The sequence below is a fragment of the Pleurodeles waltl genome, chromosome 7, assembly GCF_031143425.1.
Source record: "Pleurodeles waltl isolate 20211129_DDA chromosome 7, aPleWal1.hap1.20221129, whole genome shotgun sequence".
In the NCBI taxonomy this organism is placed as follows: Eukaryota; Metazoa; Chordata; class Amphibia; order Caudata; family Salamandridae; genus Pleurodeles; species Pleurodeles waltl.
The window spans coordinates 1,337,908,920-1,337,932,582 of record NC_090446.1 but is presented as its reverse complement, the minus strand read 5'-3'; the positions used below and the strand labels follow the sequence as shown (position 1 = coordinate 1,337,932,582).

The 23,663-nt window shown below is 42.8% G+C and overlaps 1 protein-coding gene across 4 annotated transcripts in view; it reads right to left on the bottom strand.

The window, feature by feature from the left end:
- LOC138246268 (E3 SUMO-protein ligase KIAA1586-like) overlaps positions 1-17,414 on the bottom strand; it is a 41,491-nt gene extending 24,077 nt beyond the window's left edge. For 2 of the 4 annotated variants that reach the window (XM_069200697.1, XM_069200696.1), the window contains exons 1-2: positions 17,247-17,414; positions 16,880-17,137 (exon numbers count right to left, since the gene is read on the bottom strand). The gene's annotated coding sequence lies outside the window, so the exon portion shown is untranslated. Of the gene's footprint in view, positions 1-3,245; positions 3,308-16,879; positions 17,138-17,246 lie in introns of those variants that run through there. The other 2 variants (XM_069200698.1, XM_069200699.1) reach the window with 2 other exon arrangements.
- Between the last annotated feature and the right edge of the window lie 6,249 nt (positions 17,415-23,663).

The following is a 23,663-nucleotide window of genomic DNA, read 5'->3' as shown; positions in this document are numbered from 1 at the left end:
CTCTGTACTTATTGTTTATTCTCCTTGTCTTGAGCTCCTGTTTTCTGCTATTTCTGATCATCCTGTTGGTCCTGCTTTTCCATGTCTTCCTTGTGTTCCTAGTCCTTTTGGTGGTTACTTACCTACTCCTCCTTCACCTATTCTTCTTAAACTTAGTCATAATACTCCTTATCCTCTTGTCTTTGTGGACCTGGTCCTGCCGCTAGCCCTCCTTTTCTTCTTATCCTCCCCCCACCCCTCGTCTTTGGCTGCTTGGTATTTCTTCAAGTGGTGTTCATTCACCCCCCCCCCCCCCCTCCCCATCAGTTCTGACATGACCTTAAAGCCAGGGCATACGTGGTGGTGTGGCAAGAGTGCCTTGGGCCCTGATCCAAGAAGGTACAGGAGACCCTTTTTCCACAGTTAATAAACCATGTTCCTTGTTGGGGGTGTAGTTGGGGTTCCTAAAATTAAATTCATGGGCCACAGTGATGCTGCACTCTTGACAGGTACATGTTGAGGCAGACTAGGACTCCTCCATATATTGCTTGCACCCATGCACACCGAACCAAAGCTGTGCAGAGGTGTCTGAGTTACAGAACTTGTTTCAGAGCTTTCCCAGGTCGGTTTGTGAGCCTGTCATCAAGACAAGGTTTTCCTTTGCATTTTGTGACTGATAGTCCTGATTGTATAAGTAATAAATGTTATACACAAGCGTGGACTGGTTGAACTACTTGCTCTTGGACGTGGGAAACTAGAGGGCTCTGTTGTTTAAGTGATGCCGAAGTAACTGGGAGCCAGGAGCCACAGAACAGAATGTCTGCTGCTAAAAGCAGTCTTAAACACATTTACCTTTAGGGGATCACCTCTTGTGAAGCTTCTCAGAAGACCAAACAGGGTAACACCCCCAAATTAAGTTACTGGTCCTATGCCTTGCATTGAAGTCTCTCACCCAGGCTTTGTGTTGTAATGTGTTTTACTTCGTACACTGCAACTGAGCTTTTGCTATGAGCAGATTTTTTCAAAAGATGACAGCTAAGGATCTGTTTGAACACTTGGGTTTTTTAAACCAGTGATCAAATCTGACAGTATCCGATCCACTTAGTCACGTCCTCCAAAATGCGTCATTATGCAGTCCATGGCTAAGTGACATTTTAATACAGAATAGTTCTCTGACCTTCCGCCTGCTGATAATCGGCATGCATAACTTGCAACTCACAGTAGTTGTCCGCGGGTGATCTCAGTATCAGGCAGCAGCCCGTTGATCCTAGCGACAATGTAGATAATGTATTGCTTTGTCGCTAGGTGCCAAACCCGTTTTTAAACCCTTCCCTTACTAGGTGGGGGTCAGTGATGGTCTCCAGTTGCACTGAGGTGCAGAGCCGCACACTACTATCATCCTTAATTATCCAGATCCTCCTGCCTTTTCTTCTCCTTTCCCTTTCACATGCAGTGTTTCAATCTTACCAACACACCTCTTTCTCTCCTTATTCATCCGTTGGGCCAAATTGTGGCTGTTATGCCAGTTTTAAGCTTGCAAACCTCAGGGGCAGCTTGGCAATCCTTGGAATTTGTTGCCACTGTCCCTGAAAGCTCAATGATTGTAAGTTCACATGAACCTCTTTTATACCAATGCTACTAATCATATTAAAGATGGTGTTATGGAATTGATTAAGGTTTTTTCTAAAGTGGACTCACCAAAACGTATGATCTCTACAATGGGCTGTAGTCAATTTCTTAATCCATTATGCTGTTTGGGGATTTGCTAGTTACAAGACATCAAAAAAACAACATTGTACCACCCAAGAGACAATGGGCTAGAAGAATATTTGAATGTATATAATTAATGCTGGATAGTAATCTGGATTGGAAATATGAGAGAAGGAAACTTGCATGGAGCTATGAAACACCTCCACAAATCTTCTGTTTGTAGAGGGGCAGAGTACCATGTTCTAAGGTTTTACTACGATGGATGGGCAGGAGTAAGGAGAATGATGCTCCACAGATGTTATCAAAGACAGAGCAGTGAAGGAACAAGATAGGAGATGTGAGTTTACATAGTACAGATGTTTGCCTGGACATTTTTGGATAACAACTACCTTTGTGAGTTTATTTTAATACAGATTTTGAATTTAAGGGATGCCATACCCATAGCAGAGTTTATTTACTGAAGAAATGCTAAATGTTGTTGGACTTGAGAGAGCTAAAGTATTTGGGAGTGATTTTAAATCCAAATCATCAAGAGCAATTATTGATGATGGGTATTGGTGGACCTATGAATTTCCCAATGAATTCAGCAAACAAGCAGAATGGTTGAAGGGTTTCATGCATTGCACAGTTTTACGTGAGGCTGCTGAACCTTATGCTCATAAAGTGAAGTGTGCAGTTAATGTGACTAAATGAGCTGTGTAATAAGTTGAATCATTTGTATGAAAGTGAAATCACTGAAGCCATTGAGTATTCTGAATGCCTAAGTCATATTGTATTTGCTACAAAATCCTATGGAAAAATCAGAATGTCCATCAACCTTAGAGATTTAAGTAAGTGCACCTGGGAGGACAGACATCAGTTACCAAAAATCAATGAGATGATGGTCACCGTCAGGGAGGCAGAAATGTTTACCACACTTGATCTGTCAAATGCCAAGCACCTGACCAAGATGCACTCTAAATCTAGACATCAGACATAATTTGTTACACTAGAGGGCACATTTAGGTTTGTAAGGACGCCATTAGATCCAACCTCTGCTTTATTTGGTATAATATATGATGGAGAGTGTATGAATCTTCAAAATGACATATTGGTGTAGGGGTGAAGATCAACTGTAGCCTTGCACAACACAGACCGAAAAGTTCTACTGAGGTTAATATTTCCTTCGAATGATCAAGCTGAGCGCATGCTCACTCGAGATTGTGTAATAAGCATCTTGTTTTAAAAAAATACTACAAGCAAGAACAAGGCTTGTTTTGCAGACAAGCTCCATCTCTGGTGGATTTTGGCACACCCACAGCCAGGACACCTGCAAACTAAGAAGTGTAAAAAATTAAAAAAACAACACAGAGGCCATTTCCATCTATGCACCCAGGAACTCGAACTTCATCCCTGTATTCATCAGGAGTGCCTGAATGCTGCTGCAGTTTAGGAAAGAGTTGCGTAGTTGGTTTAACAGTTAATTGTAATAAATCTTTGTTGGTACCCCTAGCGAATTAGAAGGTGAGATCCCCCGGCAGCATCACCTCCAAATACACACATCAAGTTTTAAATACCTTATAATCCACAATGCTTTATGCTCTCCCAAAGCAAGGTATCTTAACAGTTTCCCCTTGCTGTTGCAGCTTAAACCACAATATCCGTAAACTGAACCGCTTTCCTGTCTATAACAAATAGAATACCAAACGTCAAAATGATACCTCTTCCAAAATTCTTGTAAGTCTTACAAAATTTCCCCCACTCTATTTCACAATCCTCCTTCAACAAACTGAAATCCACCTTACGGATATGCTTGGGGTTAGGTGAACAACAGGGGGTTGTCTGAGCAAAATGTACATAGACTACATATGACGGAGGACAAGGTATGGCATGTGTCTAATTCTAATACTGTCTCAGACAAACGCTTTGGCATACAGACTGATACTACAATATTTTTAAGATACCAAACCATCTTATCTCCTGTACCAAGGTTTCACCTAACACCACCCAGAAGCTACCAAAGTGGTACCAAAGGCATGGCGCAAAATACCTCTCACATAGTGCCTGGTATAAACAAATTATGTTGGTCACCCCCTTCTGGAAGGGTGACTGGCTGCCGATAGGCAAGATGGCCATCAAATTCAAAACCTAGGATCACACTGGCATTTCCAAATTGAACAATATACGGGAAGGGGATTTTATTAATTTACAGACCAAAGCGATAAATTCCAATTACATAAGTCACAATTGTTCAGATTCCTTCAAATCTCTACAACTCAAATTGATGCACCCCATCTGACTTTACTCAGTTACAATCCAAACTACCTCTAGAACCATTAGTAATAGGGTATATTTAAAGGAGGTATTGTTTTCCAGTAACCCACACCCAATGACATAATTATGATCTAGCTGGAAAATAAACCAGGCACGATCAATGATGGAAGAGTAGAGAGTAGCTAAGGTAGCTGGTACTTTGCCCATCCACTCTCTCTTTTACCTCATCATATTCCACTACTTACACAGGATCTACTACACCCTTAAGAAGTTAACCAGGCCTCGAAAAATCATAATAATGTTACTAGACCTGCAGGTCGAGTAGCCTGAATAATCTACTCAACCTAACTAATGTACTTTACAGAGAAATGGGTCTCAAATTGTGTGGTCCTAGGCAAATATTGTATTTTACAGTCCCCTTTTTCTTCATTCTCACATGAGTGCACCTTCAAATATGTGAGTTCAGCATTTCTGCTGGAAAAAAAACGAAGAAAAAAAAACCCTCTTTTGTTTGATTAAATACACTAAATGTTTCTATGTAAACAAATCTAGCCCACATATAGGGTACACATGATCCATGCATGACTTGCCTCTTAATTCACAAATAGCTTTGCCATCAGGTCAGGAGTGTTTCTCAGTTTATGTTTAAACACTCACTTTTAATAAATATATATTAAAGAATGATGTGGTAGCGCACTCTCATTTACAGACAGTAAATTTCCAACAAATGTCCAAAAACCTTCCCACTAACTTGCAGCTTTACTGATAAAACTATATAGAGTATTAACAATCTGTGAAAATTGGCTTTCAGAAAACTTTTATCATTTGCACATCACCAAGTAAAGTGTTCTGACTTTTTTTCATCCCACTAAAATATTTTCATCACACAGAAGTACAAAAAATGGTCTTTCACAGCTACTGAAATATATTTTGAAATATTTGTAAAGTTGACTTGGTTATATAAATGTTATGTGTTAGGAAAAACCTGATACCAACAGCCTTTCATTTCACATAGGTCAGACACCTCACCTTACAAAATCCTGGAACTCTGCAGTCACAAGGAAAAGTATTTGCATTGCAAGAAGACAAACTGACTTTTGTCCTTTGTCTCTGAACACAAGGCAAATGTGTCAAGAATAAGATCTAAAGGCATCTTAATTGCTAATTCAGTTTCTGACTGAACAGAACACCTGTTCTTTGTCCAGGGTGGAGTGGAATCTGAAAACAGCTGGACCTCATAAAATAAAACTCCGTAACGAGTGGGAGGGGACTTTTCGAGCCCTGTTAACCACAGTGAAAACAGAGATTCCCAAACTGCACTAGATGCCATGAGGAGGGGGGTTGGGGGTACCTTAATTAACATTGTCTGGAACTGTTCCAAAAACAATATATATATTAGACAAGAAGTCATCAACATCTCATTCAGTTAATGGACAAATAAAATTAACATCCAAGGAGACACTGTTGGTGCTCATGGAACAAATGGGGGCACCAGAAAAACATATACACTTGTTAATTTAGGGTTGCACTGATGAACATTGTGAGAAGGTGTAGGGTAGAAACACCACTCCATTGTGGGAATGGAACGAAGACATGGACAAATGCTCTAAATTGGAAACAGATGGTAGATACCTCAAGGGTATATCCATGCATTTAAAAAAAAAAATCTTTGGGAGATGGTGGGGGATGGTGTAATACTGCATGAAAGATATTCTGAGATAGAGACAAGATAACTCATGGTACGTTGAAGACTCACCTCTTTAAAGAACACTACATCACAATGTGTTAACCGTCCTAAATCTCTTCTTACTCACTGATACTATGCTTGCCTTTGACCATATATTGCACTGTGCTGCCTTTTGCCTAGGCTTGGGCTACTGACATACAAATGTACAACGATTTCCAAAGCTATGTGGCAGAGTTAATGCCTGTACTTTAAGAAAGCTCAATAACGTTTTTTTTCCTGAAAAAGAGTATGATTTAGCGGTGCAAAGGGTTTTAAGCATAATAAATTATGTTGGATTTGGATGCATAATTTGGCATTGACAAATGTAAATTTGCAGGCCAAAGAGAATATTGGATTAAAGCTCAAGTCAATGAGGGCAACTGAGGATGCTCCATTCCCAGGGAAAAAGGAACATTTGTGTTCATTTACAGAAATAGCAGCGTATCATTCTACGTTTGTAAAGCATATTATGGAAAGGATCAGTGCCAAGAGAATAATTATTAAAGAAGAAAGTTTGACCAGTGTGTGCAGGATGTGTTCTGACAAGATAAGGAGGCCATAGCCTGGATCTAATACAAAGATAAGACCATTCTAGTGACCGATGTTAAAACTTACAGTCTTGAGGCCATAATGAAGCAGGAAATGGATAGTAACTAAGCAGTGGTGGCATTTGCTTCTCGTACACTTGAGGGAGCAGAAAGTTTCTATACTATAACAGAGAAAGCAGTGTTGCCCTGCTTTTGGCAGGTGAAGTAGTTTAAAATATTTTCTGGGGAATATGAACTGTGTATGGACCACAAACCATTACTGGATATCTTTTCCACCATAGAAGGTGGCAAGGCCACATCCCAATACGTGAAATGGGTGTATTATCAACAACAATTTACAAAAGCATTAAAATGAGTAAAAACATTAATGCTTGCTGTCCGTTCCTATACACTTTTAGAGTGTCAAGATGAGAGTGGGGAATATGAAAAATGGTTGGTAATAAGTGCAGAGGACAGCTGTCACAGTGCAATCAATGACACACAATGAAGATTATCATGAAAAGGCATGGTGAGATTTCCCAGATCATGGGTTATTTAGTTAGTGGTTGACCACAATAAGCAAAATACTCAATTTACACTCCAACACAAAAACACAAAGAAAGGACCACAACATGCAAAATATCACACATCTTCTTCTGTTACAATAACACCTAACCATAAGATGGAAACAAAATAGAAGAAGAATGACAATAAACGCCTTACATGAACAAGTCGTAACGCATCATTATGTAAAAGATGGATGTACGATTTAGTTAGTCAACATGGAAGTATGCACAATGCTCCTAACTACCCAGAGCACACCTTACAGAGAGTAACCCACACAGACATCAACTTTCTCTACTTGTCCCTATCAAAAGAGGGAACCAAAGTCATCCAAAACCAAGTATGTGTATAGGATGAAATATTTAGGTGAGGATTACTTCATTGCAAACCATGTGATGATCTTGTACTATTACAGGATGAACCACTTGATTATATCAGGATGGATGTGTATTAATCCAGGATTACCCCAAAACACTTTCAGGGTGAGAATGTGTATTACTTAAGGATGATTTGCTAGAGACTGAGTTAGGTTTACAAAATTTCAGGATATTGTGATGACTTCAGAATGGGTTTATATTACTCCAAGATGATCTCATGGCAATTTACGATGGAGGTATATAGGAGTGTTTTACATTATTCCAAGATGATATCATGAGGACTAATGCAGAGGTTTCTTAGATGGTCACTATTCCTAATAACATTTATTGACACTGCAGAATTGTTAAGCAAACACACACATAAACCTATGCCACAGCCCCATTACTGCTCTTGCTACCTTTCTGAGCTCTTACCACTATTTTCTTATTTTGGTCTCACTTACCACTACTGATAAGTTAATATTGAAAGTTAAAAAGTTATTTCAGGTGCAGGTGTTTACTCCACTATTGAACACTAGGCACTGGTTGACTCTTGGTATGTTTGGCAATTGGAGAATAATGTCCTATGGGGCTATGGTTGAGCGCCTATGAGCAAGTCAATAAGAGGTTTCTGGTGTGGACAACTGGGGTGGTTAGTAGAGTTTAAATGAATGGTGCAAATAACAGCAATTGCTTTTATGGCATGTGAGCTTCTAAAGTATTGTTTTGAGTGTCTCTGTAATATTCTACATGTGTTTGGATATGTGGTGTCAGTAAGATATGCATGAACTACCACCATATAAAAAACTCACTGAAAACTTAACCTGCAAATACTGGAAGAGCTGTCAGAGCATAATGAGGTGACCCCAGGAACTAGGCCCACTGCCAGCTAAAGACTAAAATAAGAAATCTGGGAGTGATCTTAGATTACAGTCTTTCCTAGTATTGCAGGTGAAACAATTCCCAAGAAACACCTTCTGTATCATGCGTACTGAGAGTCTTTGCACTCATCTAGGTTTTCAACATAAGTTTTAGATCACCACCACCTAGGCCAGTTCTCATCTAATCTGTGCAAACACACTATATGTAGAGTCCCCAATCCTACCTTTTTCACCATCCCTCCAAGCACTTCACCATGTACCCATAATCTGATAAACTCAGCATTGCTTGCAGGAAGGGTCCTCCCTTCAGCCAAGTAAAAGACCACATGGAATTCAGAAAGTGTAAACCTCGCCTCTTTCATTTTCTAAAATGTGAACAAAAATCTCTCCTGTGAATAGCAGGCATGAACACAGGTGCACTCTATGCATATTCACAATTACACATTCACTTCACAACGTAAGTTGTCTCTGCCAATCACACATAACATGACAACACTTCCATGCAGGTCACAATACATTCCCATACCCTTCTAATGAATCAAAGTAATTTCTAAATGCACATATGTTCTATCTTTCACTGACTTCTGCTACTCTACACACTGATGATCAGCAGCGGCAAAGAAAACTACGACTCTCCAAACCACAACTAGCACCAAAAGACTGTCCATAAATACGAGACTTTAAACTCACTGCCTTCCAACCAATCATGTGCATTGGAATAGCTTGCTAGTCATCCACAATGCAATTCACTGCATCCACAGGGTTATGAAGTGCTATACTAATGCAACTACAACAGAGTAAGTGGGTGATTCTCTAAATGTGGCTGAATAGAGTAGTGAGTTATGTGAGTAGCACAGTTAGATAAGAATAACAACAAGTGGCAAGAATGACTAGAAAGGATGTTGACAGTACCATATTGTGAATTACTACCCACAAGTTGCGTGGGATACTATTTCAAAATCTAGAGGAGTTTTTTGAGTGGATATGTGTGACTGATATTGAATCGCTGCGGATTACTGCTGTGCATTACTAAGGACAAGAATCTTTAGTGGGGTGAGGAATATCAATGATACAGTGCATAGGTGGTGCAAATGTCCGAGGCAAGTGATTACTGTAACTGTTTTGTATGTGAACAACATGAACGAGGCCAGGTCATGCTGTGCAAAGCCGAGTGGCAGTGCTCATGACTAACAGATATATTTAATAGTATTGCCCAACAGCCAGACGTGACTGATGTAAGTGGCTGGCTATAAGTGCTTTGGGTGATAAAAATAGCTAAGAACTGAAGTGAGCGCCAAGCGATGGTGTCAGAAGTGGCATAGTGAATAGTAGTCAATGTGAGTGATGCAAGTGTCGACAGGGGAGTCGTTTTACTCAATATCTAGAAGTGTTTTTGTCTGAGTGCCATGATGAGTGGATGAATAGTGAGGGGGTAATGTTGCAAATGATGAATGAAGTGGGGTGGGTAACATATGTGTGGAGTAGTGAGCAACTGGTGCTCCAATTTCTGTTATAACTGGCTGATGGCAAGTGAATAATGTGAGGAACTGATGCTGTAATGTGAGGGTGCATACGCAATGGTGCTCAGAGTACCTGACTGGTGTTAATGGTATAAACAATTACGGTTGTGAGTGGCGTCAAGTGAGTGATGTGTAGTCGAAAGGTGTGTGAGTGGCTTTGGTTCAATGATGTGTGTGACAGAGTTGTACCGAGAAGTATATGATTTGTGTTACTAATAAGGGACGCTGCCAAAGACCAATGATACTTGGCTTTCCTACGGGAAAGTGCAGATTGTGAGTGGGGGAGAAGTGGTATTGTTTGGGTGTGTTGTGAGAAGCTGAGTGATGTGTGACTTTCTCTGGGTCTACAGACAGTGTGACAAACAGGTACTTTTATGCTGTAAGTGTGTTAGTTTCAACAAGTGACCAGTGAGGGATTAGTAAACGGTGTTAAGTGATACGGTTATACATGTATGTGGGTGACTGGATGTCAAAGCAAGTTTTCAGGAATGGTGTAAATAATTTGAACAAAACTTTCTCTAAGGGATAGTAGGTGCACTTATCTTTCATCATCCCTTGCTCCATTCTAGACACAGCTACAAGTTTGTGACAAACTGTGAGCAGCCTCTGCCTACCACACAACACAAAAAATCTCCTTGAATAGGCTACACTTCATTATCACACCCTGTCAACCAAACGGCAATGAATACCAGCTTAAGCATCCCATCTTTTACTCACTCCTGCTACAATATACACTAATGGCTGACATGATTAACAGAATGCAATAATCACTGAAGTAGTGTGCTAATCCACAATGTGATTCACCATCTTGTGAGGGGTAAAAAGTACTATGCAAATGCAACTACAATAGTATAAGTGTGTGATGCTCCTAATGTGCGTAGGCGAAGAGTAGTGACTAATCCGAGTGGCAGTGCGTGATGAGAAAATAACTAAATGGTGGGAGAGATTCTAATAAGAAGGGTGCTATACCGTAAATTACTGCCTGTGTGTTGTGCACGGGGCTTCAAATAGCTTTTCAAAAAGTTGTGATGGTGTGAGTCGATACAAGTGCCTGAGGGTTACTGCTAGGTACTACTGAGGAGTAGTCATCTCTGGTGCACTGAAAGGAAATATAGTAGGTGAAGTTATCGAATGGCTTGGGCTGCTACTGAAAATGATAGTGAATAAGTAGTTCAAAAGTTTGAGGCAAATGACGTTGCAAGTGACTGTTCCGGCCAAGTAGCATTGTACATGACTGAGTGATACACACAATTAGTTATTTTGTTGAGTGGTGTTTAAATGGCTTAGCGTGAGTGAATTGTAGGAGCAAATAGTGTAGAGAATCAGTGGCTGCAGACAAGTATTGTGTGAGTGAAGGACTGAAGTGACTGTGGCAGGTGCAAATGGTGGGTATTTGGACAACTCATGTACAGTATTCGTGGAGGAGCAGTGCAAATGATTATGTAGTGAGTTCTATGAGATGCTGCAGGGGGTGGAATAGTAAATTGTTAGTAAGAGTGAATTGCTGCAGGTGCTTTTATAAGTTATATGAGTAAATGATGAAACAAGTGGTTACAAGTAAATGGATGTGGGTAATATTGTGATACGCCAGTATTGTAAGTAACTAAGTAAATGTTGCAAAAGGCTCATACTGAATGAACAGTGTGAGCAATTGGTGCTGTAAGCAGTGTCACAAGTGTGAGTGGAGAAATGGTGTTCAGTGTTGCTGACTGGAGTTGCATGTGGCTGAAAGACTGGAACGCGGATTGGCTCCTCACAATTATTTGGGAGAGTGATACTGCATCTGGTAGGTGTGCTTGGTGTTGTAAACAGGTGATGGTGATTTAAAAGTGTAAACAAATAGTTATGTGTGTCAACCGTGGTGAGTGCTTCAGGATGAACTGTGGCTGTGTGGGCGAGTTTAATTATGCTGTAGAAGTCTGGTGTTACAATTAAGGGGTGCTGTCAAAGACTGATGAGATTTGGTTTTGGTATGGGTAAATGCAGATTTAAATGTTGGTGAGTGCATTGCAGAAATGTGTTGCAAGTAGCTGTGCGATGTGAATGGCTTGGCTGTAGTTCAAATATTCCTGGTTGGATAGATAATGTGACATATAAATGAGTTCATGCAAGGCATATAAGGCTATTAGAACATTCCACCCACGAATGATAGAACGTTCTACATTAAAAAGGGAGAAATAAAGAAAAACATTGGAATGTTGGAGCTCCAGGCTTATATCAGCTATTATAACCCAAGAGCAAATCCATTGCTATCAATGGAGCTCTCAACATTCCAATGTTCTAATATAACTGTATAGCCCGCCGTAGCAAGCTGTAACCGGCCCGGCCATTAAATACCCGTTCTAGCGTTAAAGGGCCGAGCTGAAGGCGATGGCCATTATAACCCTGCTATGGCGGGATATAAAGCTATTAGAACATTCCGCCCTATTAGGGCAGAATATTCCAATTAGAACAAGCATTTGCAATAGGTCTCACATTTGTGAGACTTAGAGCTATTAGTGTTGCCAATGTTGTTTACCTATGTGTTTTGGTTTGGAGTGTAGTGAATGTATGCCAGGTGCCACATCAACCCTCCCAGGCCTGTCACTGCAGGAGAGAGGACACAACATGGCTGCCATTTTAGGAGTGTTTTACCTCATTCTTATAGACTGGCTGTGATAATCTGGAGATGCAACCCTTTCTAGTGTGTTTACCTAAACGTTTATAGCAGCAAACAAGCCATAAAGAGGCATCTTTGTCAGGGCTCGAAAAATCTACTCGCTATTAGATCCTACTCGCCCCTTCTGGCGAGTGGACAAAGAACAGGTGTTCTCTTCAGTCAGAAACTGAATTAGCAATTAAGATGCCTTTAAATCTTAAACCTATCATATTTGCTCTGTGTCAGGAGACCGAGGTCAAAGGTCAGTTTGTCTTCTTGCAGTGCAAATACTTTTCCTTGTGATTGCAGAGTTCCAGGATTTTGTAAGGTGAACTGTCTGACCTATGTGAAATGAAAGGCTGTTATCAGGTTATTCCTAACACAAATTTATATAACTGAGTCAACTTTACAAACATTTCAAAATATATGTCAGTAGCTGTGAAAGACCTTTTTTTTTTTTTTAACAGGGTGGAAAATAAAGTCAGAACACTTTTCTTGGTGATGTGCAAACTATAAATGGTTTCTGAAACCCAATTTTCACAGATACTTGTTAATACACTATATAGTTTTATCAGTAAAGCTGCAAGTTAGTAGGAAGGTTTTTGGACATTTCTTGGAAATGTACTGTCTGTAAATGACAGTGCGCTACCACAACATGCTTTAGTAATATATTTATTAGAAGTGAGTGTTTAAACAAACTGAGAAACATTCCTGACCTGATGGCAAGGCTATTAGTAAACTAAGAAGCAAGTCATGCATTGATCATGTGTACCCTATATTTATATACCCAATTTATTTTACATAGAGAAAACGTTTAGTGTATTTAATCAAACAAAAGATGATTTTATTTCAAGAGAAATACTGAACTCGCATATTTGAAGGTGCACTTGTATGTGAGAATGAAGAAAAAGGTGACTGTAAAATACAATATTTGCCCAGGATGACACAATTTGAGACCCATTTCCAGGTCAAGTACATTACAGTTAGGTCAAGTAGATTATTTAAGCTACTCGACTTGCATGTCTAGTAACATTTTTATGATTTTTCGAGGCCTTCTTTCTGGCACTTAACCTGGAGAATGAGAGGGTCAAAAGAGTTAGGAGCCAAGAAAAGGGGGCAGCCATATATTTCTGTGTGTTAGACAAAGGAATTATTCTTCCACATTGGCAATACCAGCCTAACATTTAAAAAGTATGGACTGTATAAAAAAAGAACAACAGAAAAGGTAACAACTGCAAATTAATTATAGCAATTTTGTTACGAATGGTGCCTGCTTTGCTGCGCTATGAAATGGCTGAACCTGTATTACTAGGCACTATATTAAAAAAACAAGTTATTCCCAGGCTGCCCCAACACCCACCAGACAAAGAACCCTTGGGGAGAGGATGTGGCGCAAGGGACAGAGCTGCTGACTTTGGAGATGAGAAACATGGTTTGAGTCTCATTGCCTGCTCAACTTCCTGTGATTTTGGCCAAATCACTTAATCCCGCCTTGCTACCAAAAATGAACATGTTCTTGTGTAATGTAACCGGTACTCATGTAAAGCGATGTAATACCGATGTACTAAGTTTGTGCTATCGCCTAGTTGTAAGCTCTAGTCAAGTCAATTGGTTAAAGTACCCACTGCAGAGGTCTTGAGAGAACGAGAATGTCACAGATTACAATTCTGACATAGCTTTTTCACCTCTTCATCTCGGCAACGTCAAATCAAATAAATTATAGCGATTTTGTTAAGAATTGCACTTGCTTTGCATCGCTATGAAATGGCAGAACCTGTATTAACAAGCAATATATTTAAAAAAAATAAAAAATACACACACAAGTTGTTCCTAGACTGCCCCAACACGCACCAGCACCCGACAAAAAAACCCAGGAGCAGGATGTGGCATAAGGGCCAGAGCTGCCGACATTAGAGCTGGGGGAACACGATTTGAGTCTTGGCGCCGGCTCAACATCCTGTAATTCTGGGCAAATCACTTAATCTCCCTTTGCTACCAAAAATGAATGTTTTCTTGTGTAAAGTAACTGTTGCTCATGTAAAGCACTCCAAAACATTCATGTAAGTTTGCGCTACATAAAACTGCAAAAAAATAAAGCCCTCCAATATCTTTGTGCTGAGCTTGTTCTACATAAAACTTCCCAAAAAAAAAAAAAAGACCCCACAGACATCGCAAAGAAACAGCAAGATGCCCAGAACCAAGAAAGACGAAGAAACAACATACCGCCATGCGCAAAGAGGTGAGGAAAAAGAAAAACTAGTGCGCAGACACAAAGCTATCTGCCCGATCATGCAATAATCCATGTAACAATGTCAGTCTCCAAGGTGGTAACAAAACAGCCTCAAGGCATGACAAACGTAAAGCATTTACCAACGACATCAAGGGATTTTTGAAAGGCAGGCCCAGGAACAAATTAAAGTGATGGGCGTGGTTAAATCCCACAGAAAAGATAACAACAGGTCAAAAAGCAGCACTTGCGCACTGTTATGCTCAACCTAAAAATAAAGGCCTCTTGGAGCCCGAGGGGGTTGAAATCTTCTTGGCTCTGAAGCCTTTGTTCACAGCTTTTGGTAAAAATGTACTACAGCCAACAGCCGGATTCAGGTCCACAGCTGTTAGCTGTTGAACATTCACAGCATCAGCTGTGAAAGAGTGCTGAAGTCAGCCCCTGGTTGTCCTCAGCTGGGCTGATTTGCTTTTTGTCATTCAGCCAAGCTAGGGAGACCCAAGAGCAGAGCAGCAATCACCCCTCTCTCCTTCTGAAGCCCTAGTGACACTGTGCTACATGAGGAGGGAAGGGTGAAGGCTGTGTGTGTCCCCATGAACAGCCTCTGCCTTTGGCTTTCCTCTGCTTAATTAGTAGATTTTCAAGAGGCAGGGAAAAGAGAAAAGCAGGGGGGGTGTATTAGGACACTGAAATGTTGAGAGGAGCAGGCCTATACTAGTTCATATAGCTGCTACACTGTCTTCAATGGAACTCTCAACATTCCAATGTTCTAATGTAACAAACTGAACAGACTGATTTTCCAAGGGAGTGGCTGAGAGATGGTATAGTAAGCAAATTGTGTTAAGCAGTATAATTAGATGTATGTATGTGATCTGTATGACAAAGCAGATTGTGTTAGTAAACATGCTGCGACAGTGGTGTGAGAGGCTGAATGGTTGTGAGTGAGTGATTAAGTGGCAACAGTGAATGTTGTTGAGTGGTGTGGGTGACTGTTGTGGCCAGAGGACCTCACCCACTAGATGTGGGTGAGTGGCTTGAGCAAGTACTGCTGAGTGTGGATGTTAATGTGTGATATTGGGAGCAGTAAATAGCGTCAAGCAGCTCTGTGGTATATTGTATAGCTCCGGTATGTAGCGTTAGTGGATGTGGCAGAGTAGTGGCCTAGATGGCTGAGGATGCTTGATCTTTTGAGCAATTTTGATTGCGGTTTTAGTACATGAAGTGTTGCGTGAAACAGTGATGCAGACAGCAGACAATCATTACGCGATGTAGGTAGCAGGCCACAGGCACATGATGAGTGGTTGTGTGGGCGGCCAAACATAGGCATGTTGTGAGCGTTAATGAGACAACAAAAATGGATACCATTGCATAGTTCGGTTTCAAGTGACACTGCTGGGTATTCATTAGCTGTGTTTTCAATGACTGATGTGAGGAACAACATAACTAGCTGTAGCGCGAGTCGATTGATTTGCGCGAAGTCCAGAAGTGTATCGTACGAAGTCCATGGGCATACAGCACTATAATGACAAAATAAAGCCCTTGGGGTGTTTTTTGAGATTACACTGGAGAGCTGTGACACAGGCGTGATAGGGCGCGAAGAGCAAGAAACCCATACTAAAAACTATTCAGAAAACCAGTGCCGAGTTACTAATCAGTGTCATCAGGGCACGCCTTTTTCGTCTTAAGCGTTCAGTATATAAATCTCTATTTCTGGAGTCATCGTTCGGTTTAGTTGAACAAACTAAACTACAGCATTTGAAAATAATTTCGAAACTGAAATCCTAGATAGATGGGAATACCTTGGTTGGAAAGGGGGGGGGGGGGGGGTCACAATAAAAAGATAATAAATGTAGAGCTGCAGTGTGAATTACTAAAAATATGTAAGCCTTCTCTGACTGCAGTATAGAAACAAGGTTTGTGGTTTTAATGCATTACTTGTGTATCTAGAAACCAGATTTTTAACTAGAACTGGGTAAAAACATAGCACAACTTGTCCCATATTGTGATAAGCTTTTGTATCATCACTTGAAGGAGAGAGAAAACTGCCGCGTCCCAACGGTCTCCTGGTGCAGTGCTGTCTTTGGTAGAAAACAGGAGGAGGGGCTCAACATCCTACTGTCCGTAGGAAATCCCAAGATCAACATTAAGGGGGATCGATTTTTTTTTTTTTTTTTGGAAAAGTGGATTTTCACACCAGTCTCTCATTCAAACGCTCTGATCCCTCGGACCTGAGAACGGAAAGGCGAACAACTTCACAGCCCCACGTGCGCTGAACCCACTGGCATCGAGTATCAGTTCAAAACACAACGCTACTCTCATCGCCTCGCGGAGAGGCGAGATCCCATCACCTCTCCCAAAAACCACATGCTCGATTCATCCGACACCCCGGGAGAAGAGGAGAACGTGGGAATGAATACCACACCGGCCTGCCCACAACAAAGACCCTCGTGCAGCCTCCGGGGTCAGAGGCCTGATAAGATGTGTGTTCAAACACCCACCTCTTTCGAAGCGCCTCACTCAGAGTGGCGAACTCCCTTCCCGCCTCTCAAAACAAGCACTGCTATGACTGCGTCCAACGGGGAAGTGAAGAGAGGTGGGGCGTCACGCCCACCTATGCAACAGAAAACACGGCTATGCCGAGCAACTCTTCCTCTTTTACCGATCGCTATGCCAGCACTACACCAGAACACCAACCGGGTACCGACGGCTCCTTTCTCTGCCTTAGGGTAGCCCAGCTGCCTTTCCCATCTGATGGGCTAAGGAGACAAAAAACAGAAAAAGGACAACAATGAAAAAGGATGCAGTACTATTTATAACGGCGGCCATCTTAGCCTGGTGCCAGTAAATACTAGACTGGTAACTCACAGCTGCGGCTCAGCCCACCGAGGGTGTGTAATGTTTGGCATTCCATCCAGTTCTTGTAGCCCTTGCCCTTCGATTATGCTTCGAGATTCCTCCCTCACTATTGGCTCCGCGCAGCTCAGCGCAGCCCGTCACAGAAAGGTCTTCCACCGCCCCTGCACCTCAGGCAAATCGTATCCGCCTCCTTTGGAATAAACAGACCATAGCAGCTGCACGCCGAGCCAGGCTTCTCTTTAGTGTGCACCAACTTCGTGCATTAACGCTTGCCAGGGCTCCCGGCGTTCCCCCAGGGTTTGTGGATTCCTCTGGAGGGGACTGAGAAATTAACAACAAAAAATGCTAAATTTCGTTTTCTTGGGGAAAAAGTGCTGCAGAAGAAAGTATTTTTTTTCCTGCAAATGGCATGACGGAAAGGTTTATGGTGATAAAATCACCATCTTCCCAGCTGCCAAGAACAGGCAGACCATTCAGAAAACCAGGTTTTTTAAAAACACATTTTATGCATTTTACTGGGAGCCAACCCATTCGTCCTATTATTTGTTCTTTTAACCTACCTCCATTTTGTGGTGAAATGGGTGTGAAGCATGGTGGATCCTGAAAAATGATACATTTCTGAAAACTAGACAACATTCTGAATTCAGCAAGCAGTCAGTTGTATAGATCCTTCAAGGGTTTCCCAAAGAGAAAAGTGGTGAAAAAAAATATTGTAAATTAGTAGGAAGCAACGGGCATTTGTGACAATGTTTTCATTTGTAACTTCTGATCACAATGGCCAATTTACAAAAACTATATACAATTACATCTGCTAGACCCTTCTGGTTAAGGGTTTTTCAAGAACTCCAGGTACGAACCAATACCTTGCAATGTTTTTTTATTGTGTACAGTGTTGGTAAAATATAAATAGTAAAAATAAGTATCAAGGAAATCTACGCATTTCTCAGATGGACACAAGATATGGAGTTTAGAAGCATGGGTTATTTGCACATCTCTGAATTTGTGGGAACCCATATTAGCATGTGAATTAGAGAGCATTTCTCAAAATGACTTCTTTCTTACACACTGTCTTAGGTTTGGTAGGTGTAAATTCAGAGAGACACAATTGGTAATAACACTTATTCTACTATTCTGTGTTCCCCATGATAAAATTCATGTGATGCCAAGCTGTGATGGCTGCTCTTGTTATTTATTGCATATTAATTTATTTATAATATACAAGGACATGATGTTGCTATTTTTTTGTTATGTGTATGTTTTTGGTACACAGTATGAATTCTCCCAAATATATATATTTTTTAAAAGAGTCTTCTTCTCTGGATCAGGGGATGTAGGAAAGTCCTCCTTTTTGTCCTGGTCACCCACAAACGTTTTGGACAGATACTGGTGGTTACTGACCCTTGGATGTGCCCTGGGTACTGCTTACCAGTCCCAGGGCCAGTGCTCTGTGCAAAGTGGATATGCAGATTAGGCTAATTATAATTGGCAGTATCAACCTACCTATAAGTCCCTAGAATATTGTAGGGCATGTAGGTTTGGGGACCCCAGTGTAGGTAGTGCACCCACAGGTGTACTGCCGGGGCGCCAAGTGTCATTTTAAAGGCAGGCCTGCTTTGCTGGCTGCTTTTAAACTAAATTTAAATGCAAATTCGACTTTGGAATTAAAAGTACTTCCAAAGTCTTAAACTACCTTATTTTTTTAATTTTACATATAAGTCACTAAGGTGTGCCCTATGTGCCCATAGGGTTGGGTGCCATGTAGCTATAAGCAGGGAGCTTCTAAATATTGTTTTTATCAGCCCTGGTGAGGTAAAATAGCCACATTTGTTTTCCCTTCAATGTAGTGAATGGCCTCCATGGGCGAACATGGGAAGACTTTATTTTAAATAACAAAGTCCCCATAAGGGACAGATACCTTGAGTTTGGTACCACATTAATTGTTATAATACATCCTACAACTTTCCATTGTTGAATTTAATATAACTAGTTCAGGTAAAGAGTTTAAAAACTCTACTTGAAAGTTGCCAACTTCAGCTCTGTAGTGCCCTTCTCTGATTGGCCAGCCTCTGGCAGCCTCGCCTCGCCAGGCTGCCTTGATGAGGTGTAAACTGGCCTGGACTGAACAAAAAGGATGTGCCTGTGGGATGAGATCTGCCTCAGCAGATAGTGAAAAAAGATGGGGAAAAGCAGCCAAACTGGTCTCAAAGAGAGGGAAGGGCATTTGGAACGGCTCAGGACCTCCCCCAATTCCTGCAACCCCAGACAATTAGGTGCCGTCTTGATTAGATTAGAGAGGGCAGGAGAGGGGTGTATTTAGGATTTTTAGCCACACCAGTGGGCGGGCTTAGCCAGATCAAACCTCCAAAAAAATGATTTTCAACCATGTTGGATTTTTGAAGAATGTTGGTCTCTGGGATCGATTTTTGCTACACTTCCCAGGAAGTGGTCATCAAAGAGGGAAGGAGCCTGCCTGTGACTGGACAACCAGCCCCCGCTTTCCACCCCAGGAGCAAGGATAAATATGGTAGATAAGGAAGCACATCAGAAGAAGAAGGACTGCCCTGCTGGACCCCTGACCTGCACCTGGACACTGCACTCTGAAGGGCTGCACCAGCTGCACACTTGGACGTCACCACAAGAAGGAATTTGCCTGGCTTCAACTTGTTCCAGAAGAGACTCCCTGCTTGCTACAGGTGAAGAATAGCTAACCAGAGTCCCCTGTATCAAATCCTGAAGAAACTGACCAGCTGACCACTAACCAATGGCTATTTTGGAGTTTGAGCCAGGTGCATTCTGGGAGTTGGAGTCCTAACCCTCAAGGAGCAATTCAGAGCTTCTGGAACCTTGGGGTGAGGTGTGGACTCCTAAAAGACCTTCAATGACCTTCTGGAAGAAGATCCAGAAGTTTGTAGAAGATTTGTAAAAAGCTCCATAAAGGGCCCAACCCGCTGTCCAGAGTCAAGCCGGCTTACGTTGACCGCGACCCTGCCTGACTTGCTGGTTCGTCCTGCTGAAAAGCTCCGGAGCCCCGGACTTAAGGGATTTCACCTGGGGTTCCTGGAAAGGCAATCTGACGATGTCGACTCAAAATCTGCTTGCTGTGGAGGGTCGTCAGACGTCGGAGAGAAAAAGCTTCAAAAAGTGACTAAGTCCGAAGGTAAAAAGTTCTCCGGGACTTCCCACACAGCGTATCCGAGGAGGGCTTCATGGACGTCGGATCAAGATTCAGATTTGGCCGAGATGAAGATTTTCATCCCGAAAAATTGTCTAAGTCCAAACGTAGAAATCTTCACCGAGGTCTCCGTACCCGAAGAGGGCTCCAGGGAGGTCGGCTCGGATTTGTGATTTCGTCCTGCTGAAGAAAATCTTCAAGAAAACGACTAAGTCCGAAGGTACATTTTTGATCGAGGCCTCCCGCTTGCTGTAGCCGAGAAGGGCTCCATTGCCGCCAGCCTGAAACTTTGACTTTGCCCCAGTTGAGGTGCGACCAGATGACCAGATTGGCGCTTTTTGTTTCTATGCACTATAAAATATGAATTCTTAAAAAAATCACATCTCTGGTTCCCCTTATCCGATTTTATTCGTTTTGGTGTCAGATTAAAGATATAAATATTTACTATTTTTATAAATTGGTTTTGGATTTTTAAACTGTTTCCTGTGTTTTATTTAATTGCTGTTTTGTGATATTTGAATGTTTCACACACTTTGGCCCTCCTTACAACATTGGCGGTAAATGCCACCTACCGCCGTGCTGACGGCTGCCAACATACCGTAACTGCGGCGGTACACCGCTACGGGTATTATGACCCACACATAGAAATCCGCCACCATACAGACACACACACAAGTCCGCCAGCCCAACGGTCAGTGATAAATTGGCGGTCCCAAAACCCATACCGTTACGCCCACAGTATCAGGACCCACAAATCACTGCGGTGGTCTTTCAACCGCTATAAACCATTGGCGGTACACACCACCACGCTCAAAATACACACACACTAACAAAACTAAACCACATTGGACAATTCAAACTATACACACCTGACACATATACACACACCACACCCATACCACTATAAAACACCCACCCACATTACCCACAACCCTTTCAATTAAAAAAAAGATTGCTAACTGAGAGAGAGACAAGCCAGGAGCACCCACTCAATCTGAGCCACACAACACCATCACCCATACACCATCCACGCACCTCACAGCACACACCCCAACACAGCACCCCACACACCCTCACACATACCACTCACACCACATCTATGGCACCCCAAAGACACCCCAGGTTTTCAAAGGAGGAGCTAAGGGTCATGGTGGAGGAAATCACCCAGGTAGAGCCACAGCTATTCGGATCACAGGTGCAGCAGACGTCCATTGCAAGGAAGATGGAGCTATGGCAGTGAGTCGTGGACAGAGTCAACGCCGTTGGACAGCACCCCCAGAACAAGGGATGACATCAGGAAGAGGTGGAACGACCTACGGGGGAAGGTGGGTTTCTTGGTTGCAAGACACCAGGTAGCTGTACAGAGGACTGGTGGTGGACCTCCACCTCCTCCCCCCAGCTAACAACATGGGAGGAGCAAGTCTTGGCAATCATGCATCCCGATCCTGATGCCTCGCAGGAGTAGCGGGAGGACTGGACTCTGGTAAGTCAAATCTTTACTATTATATCCCCCACCCTACCTGCATGCCATCACAAACTCCTACCCTCACCCCATCACTTCACCACCTCACATATACCTCGCTATCACAATCCACCCATCACAAAACCAAGCCCTGTATGCAACACCAATGCATGGACAACCATCACAGACCTGCATGGACACCCATCACTAAAGCATGCACATTAGAGAGAATCCCCTAGCCCACAAAATCACAACTCACACAAGGCAAAGCTGACAGGGCAATAACAACCATACAGGGAAACACACCCATGCACAACATGTCACATGCAGAAACAATGACACTGCATTTACATCCCCACAGGACCCCCACTCAACGTCAGCAGGGAGGAGGTGCCACCAACACACAGCCCCCGCCAAAAGAGGCCCACAGTGATGACAGCAGCTCTGCACGCTTGGATCACGATGACCAACCTGGCCCATCAGGGACCTCTGGACAGTTGTTTACCCTGCCACAGTCCCAAACCACCACAGAGCCTCCCCTTTCAGGAAACACCACCACAGCACCCACCCAGCTAGCCCATACCTCTGTCCCCAGGACACATCAATTAGCAGTGTGTCCACCAGTACAGGGACCCCTGGCAACCCCACAAACCCAAGACACTCAGGGACCTGGGGTCAGTGGCAGTGGGCACACGGTGCAGGGGACAGAGGCACAGGACAACAGGGAAACTGGGAAGACTGCTGTGCGTCAGGGGGAGGACAGGCCCAGGGAACCCACTCTCCACAAGGCACTTGCAGGGATCTTGGGAGCACACCACCATTCCCAAGAGACCTTGGGCCAGATACTGGCCAAGTTTCAGGAGACCCAACGGCTGCAGGAGGGACAGTACCTGGGGATCAGGGAGGACCTCAAACACATCCACACCATCCTGGTCACCATTGCAGGGGTGCTGGCTGACATGGCCAACACCATGAGGGATGCAGTGACACACCAATGGGCCCCTGCCACTAGCCACACTGAACAACAGCCCTCCTTTTCCGCCGGCGCTAGTGGAGAGGAGGCCCCACCACAGGACCAACAGGCCACCAGCACCCCACCCCTTGCAGAAGGAGAACCACCACGCAAAAGGTCCCTGTGATCCAGGCAGAAGCCAGAGAACATTGCCAAGACCGCCGCCAGGAAATAAGACCCTCCGGATTGTCACCCTTGTGTCCCACTCTGTCACCCTGTCCACCTTGAACTGCCATTGCTCCACTTCCTATGCCTCCTTGGACAATGTACCTGTGATACAAAGAGAATGGACTCTATCTGGACATTCCTCCACCATCACCCCAGCCCATTGCACATCCCCCTCCACCTCTTAGCACTTAAATAAACACCATTGGAACAAATACAACTATGGAGCCTGTCAATTGATTGAAATATGTATTAGTTCAACAAGCTGTAAACATTTTAAATCATATGTACAGAATATATACATTGGTATGACCTGTAGTGGGCAGCACTAAACACACCAGGAGCCAAAGTGGGCCACAGAGATCTGAAAATAGAGATGCCAAAAGGTACAGTAAGTGGCCATAGACATAGGGAAATCAGGCTGCCATGTCCAATGTCTTAAAGAAAACTGCAATGGAATACCTGTGTGTTACTGGAAGTACTGTTGTATGAGTGAGCTTCTGTTGTCCGCATCTTCTTCCTCTGCCTCCTCTTCCTCACTGTCCACAGGCTCCACCGCTGCCGCAACACCATCTCCAGGCTCATCTTCCTGCAGAAAAGGCACCTGGCATCTCA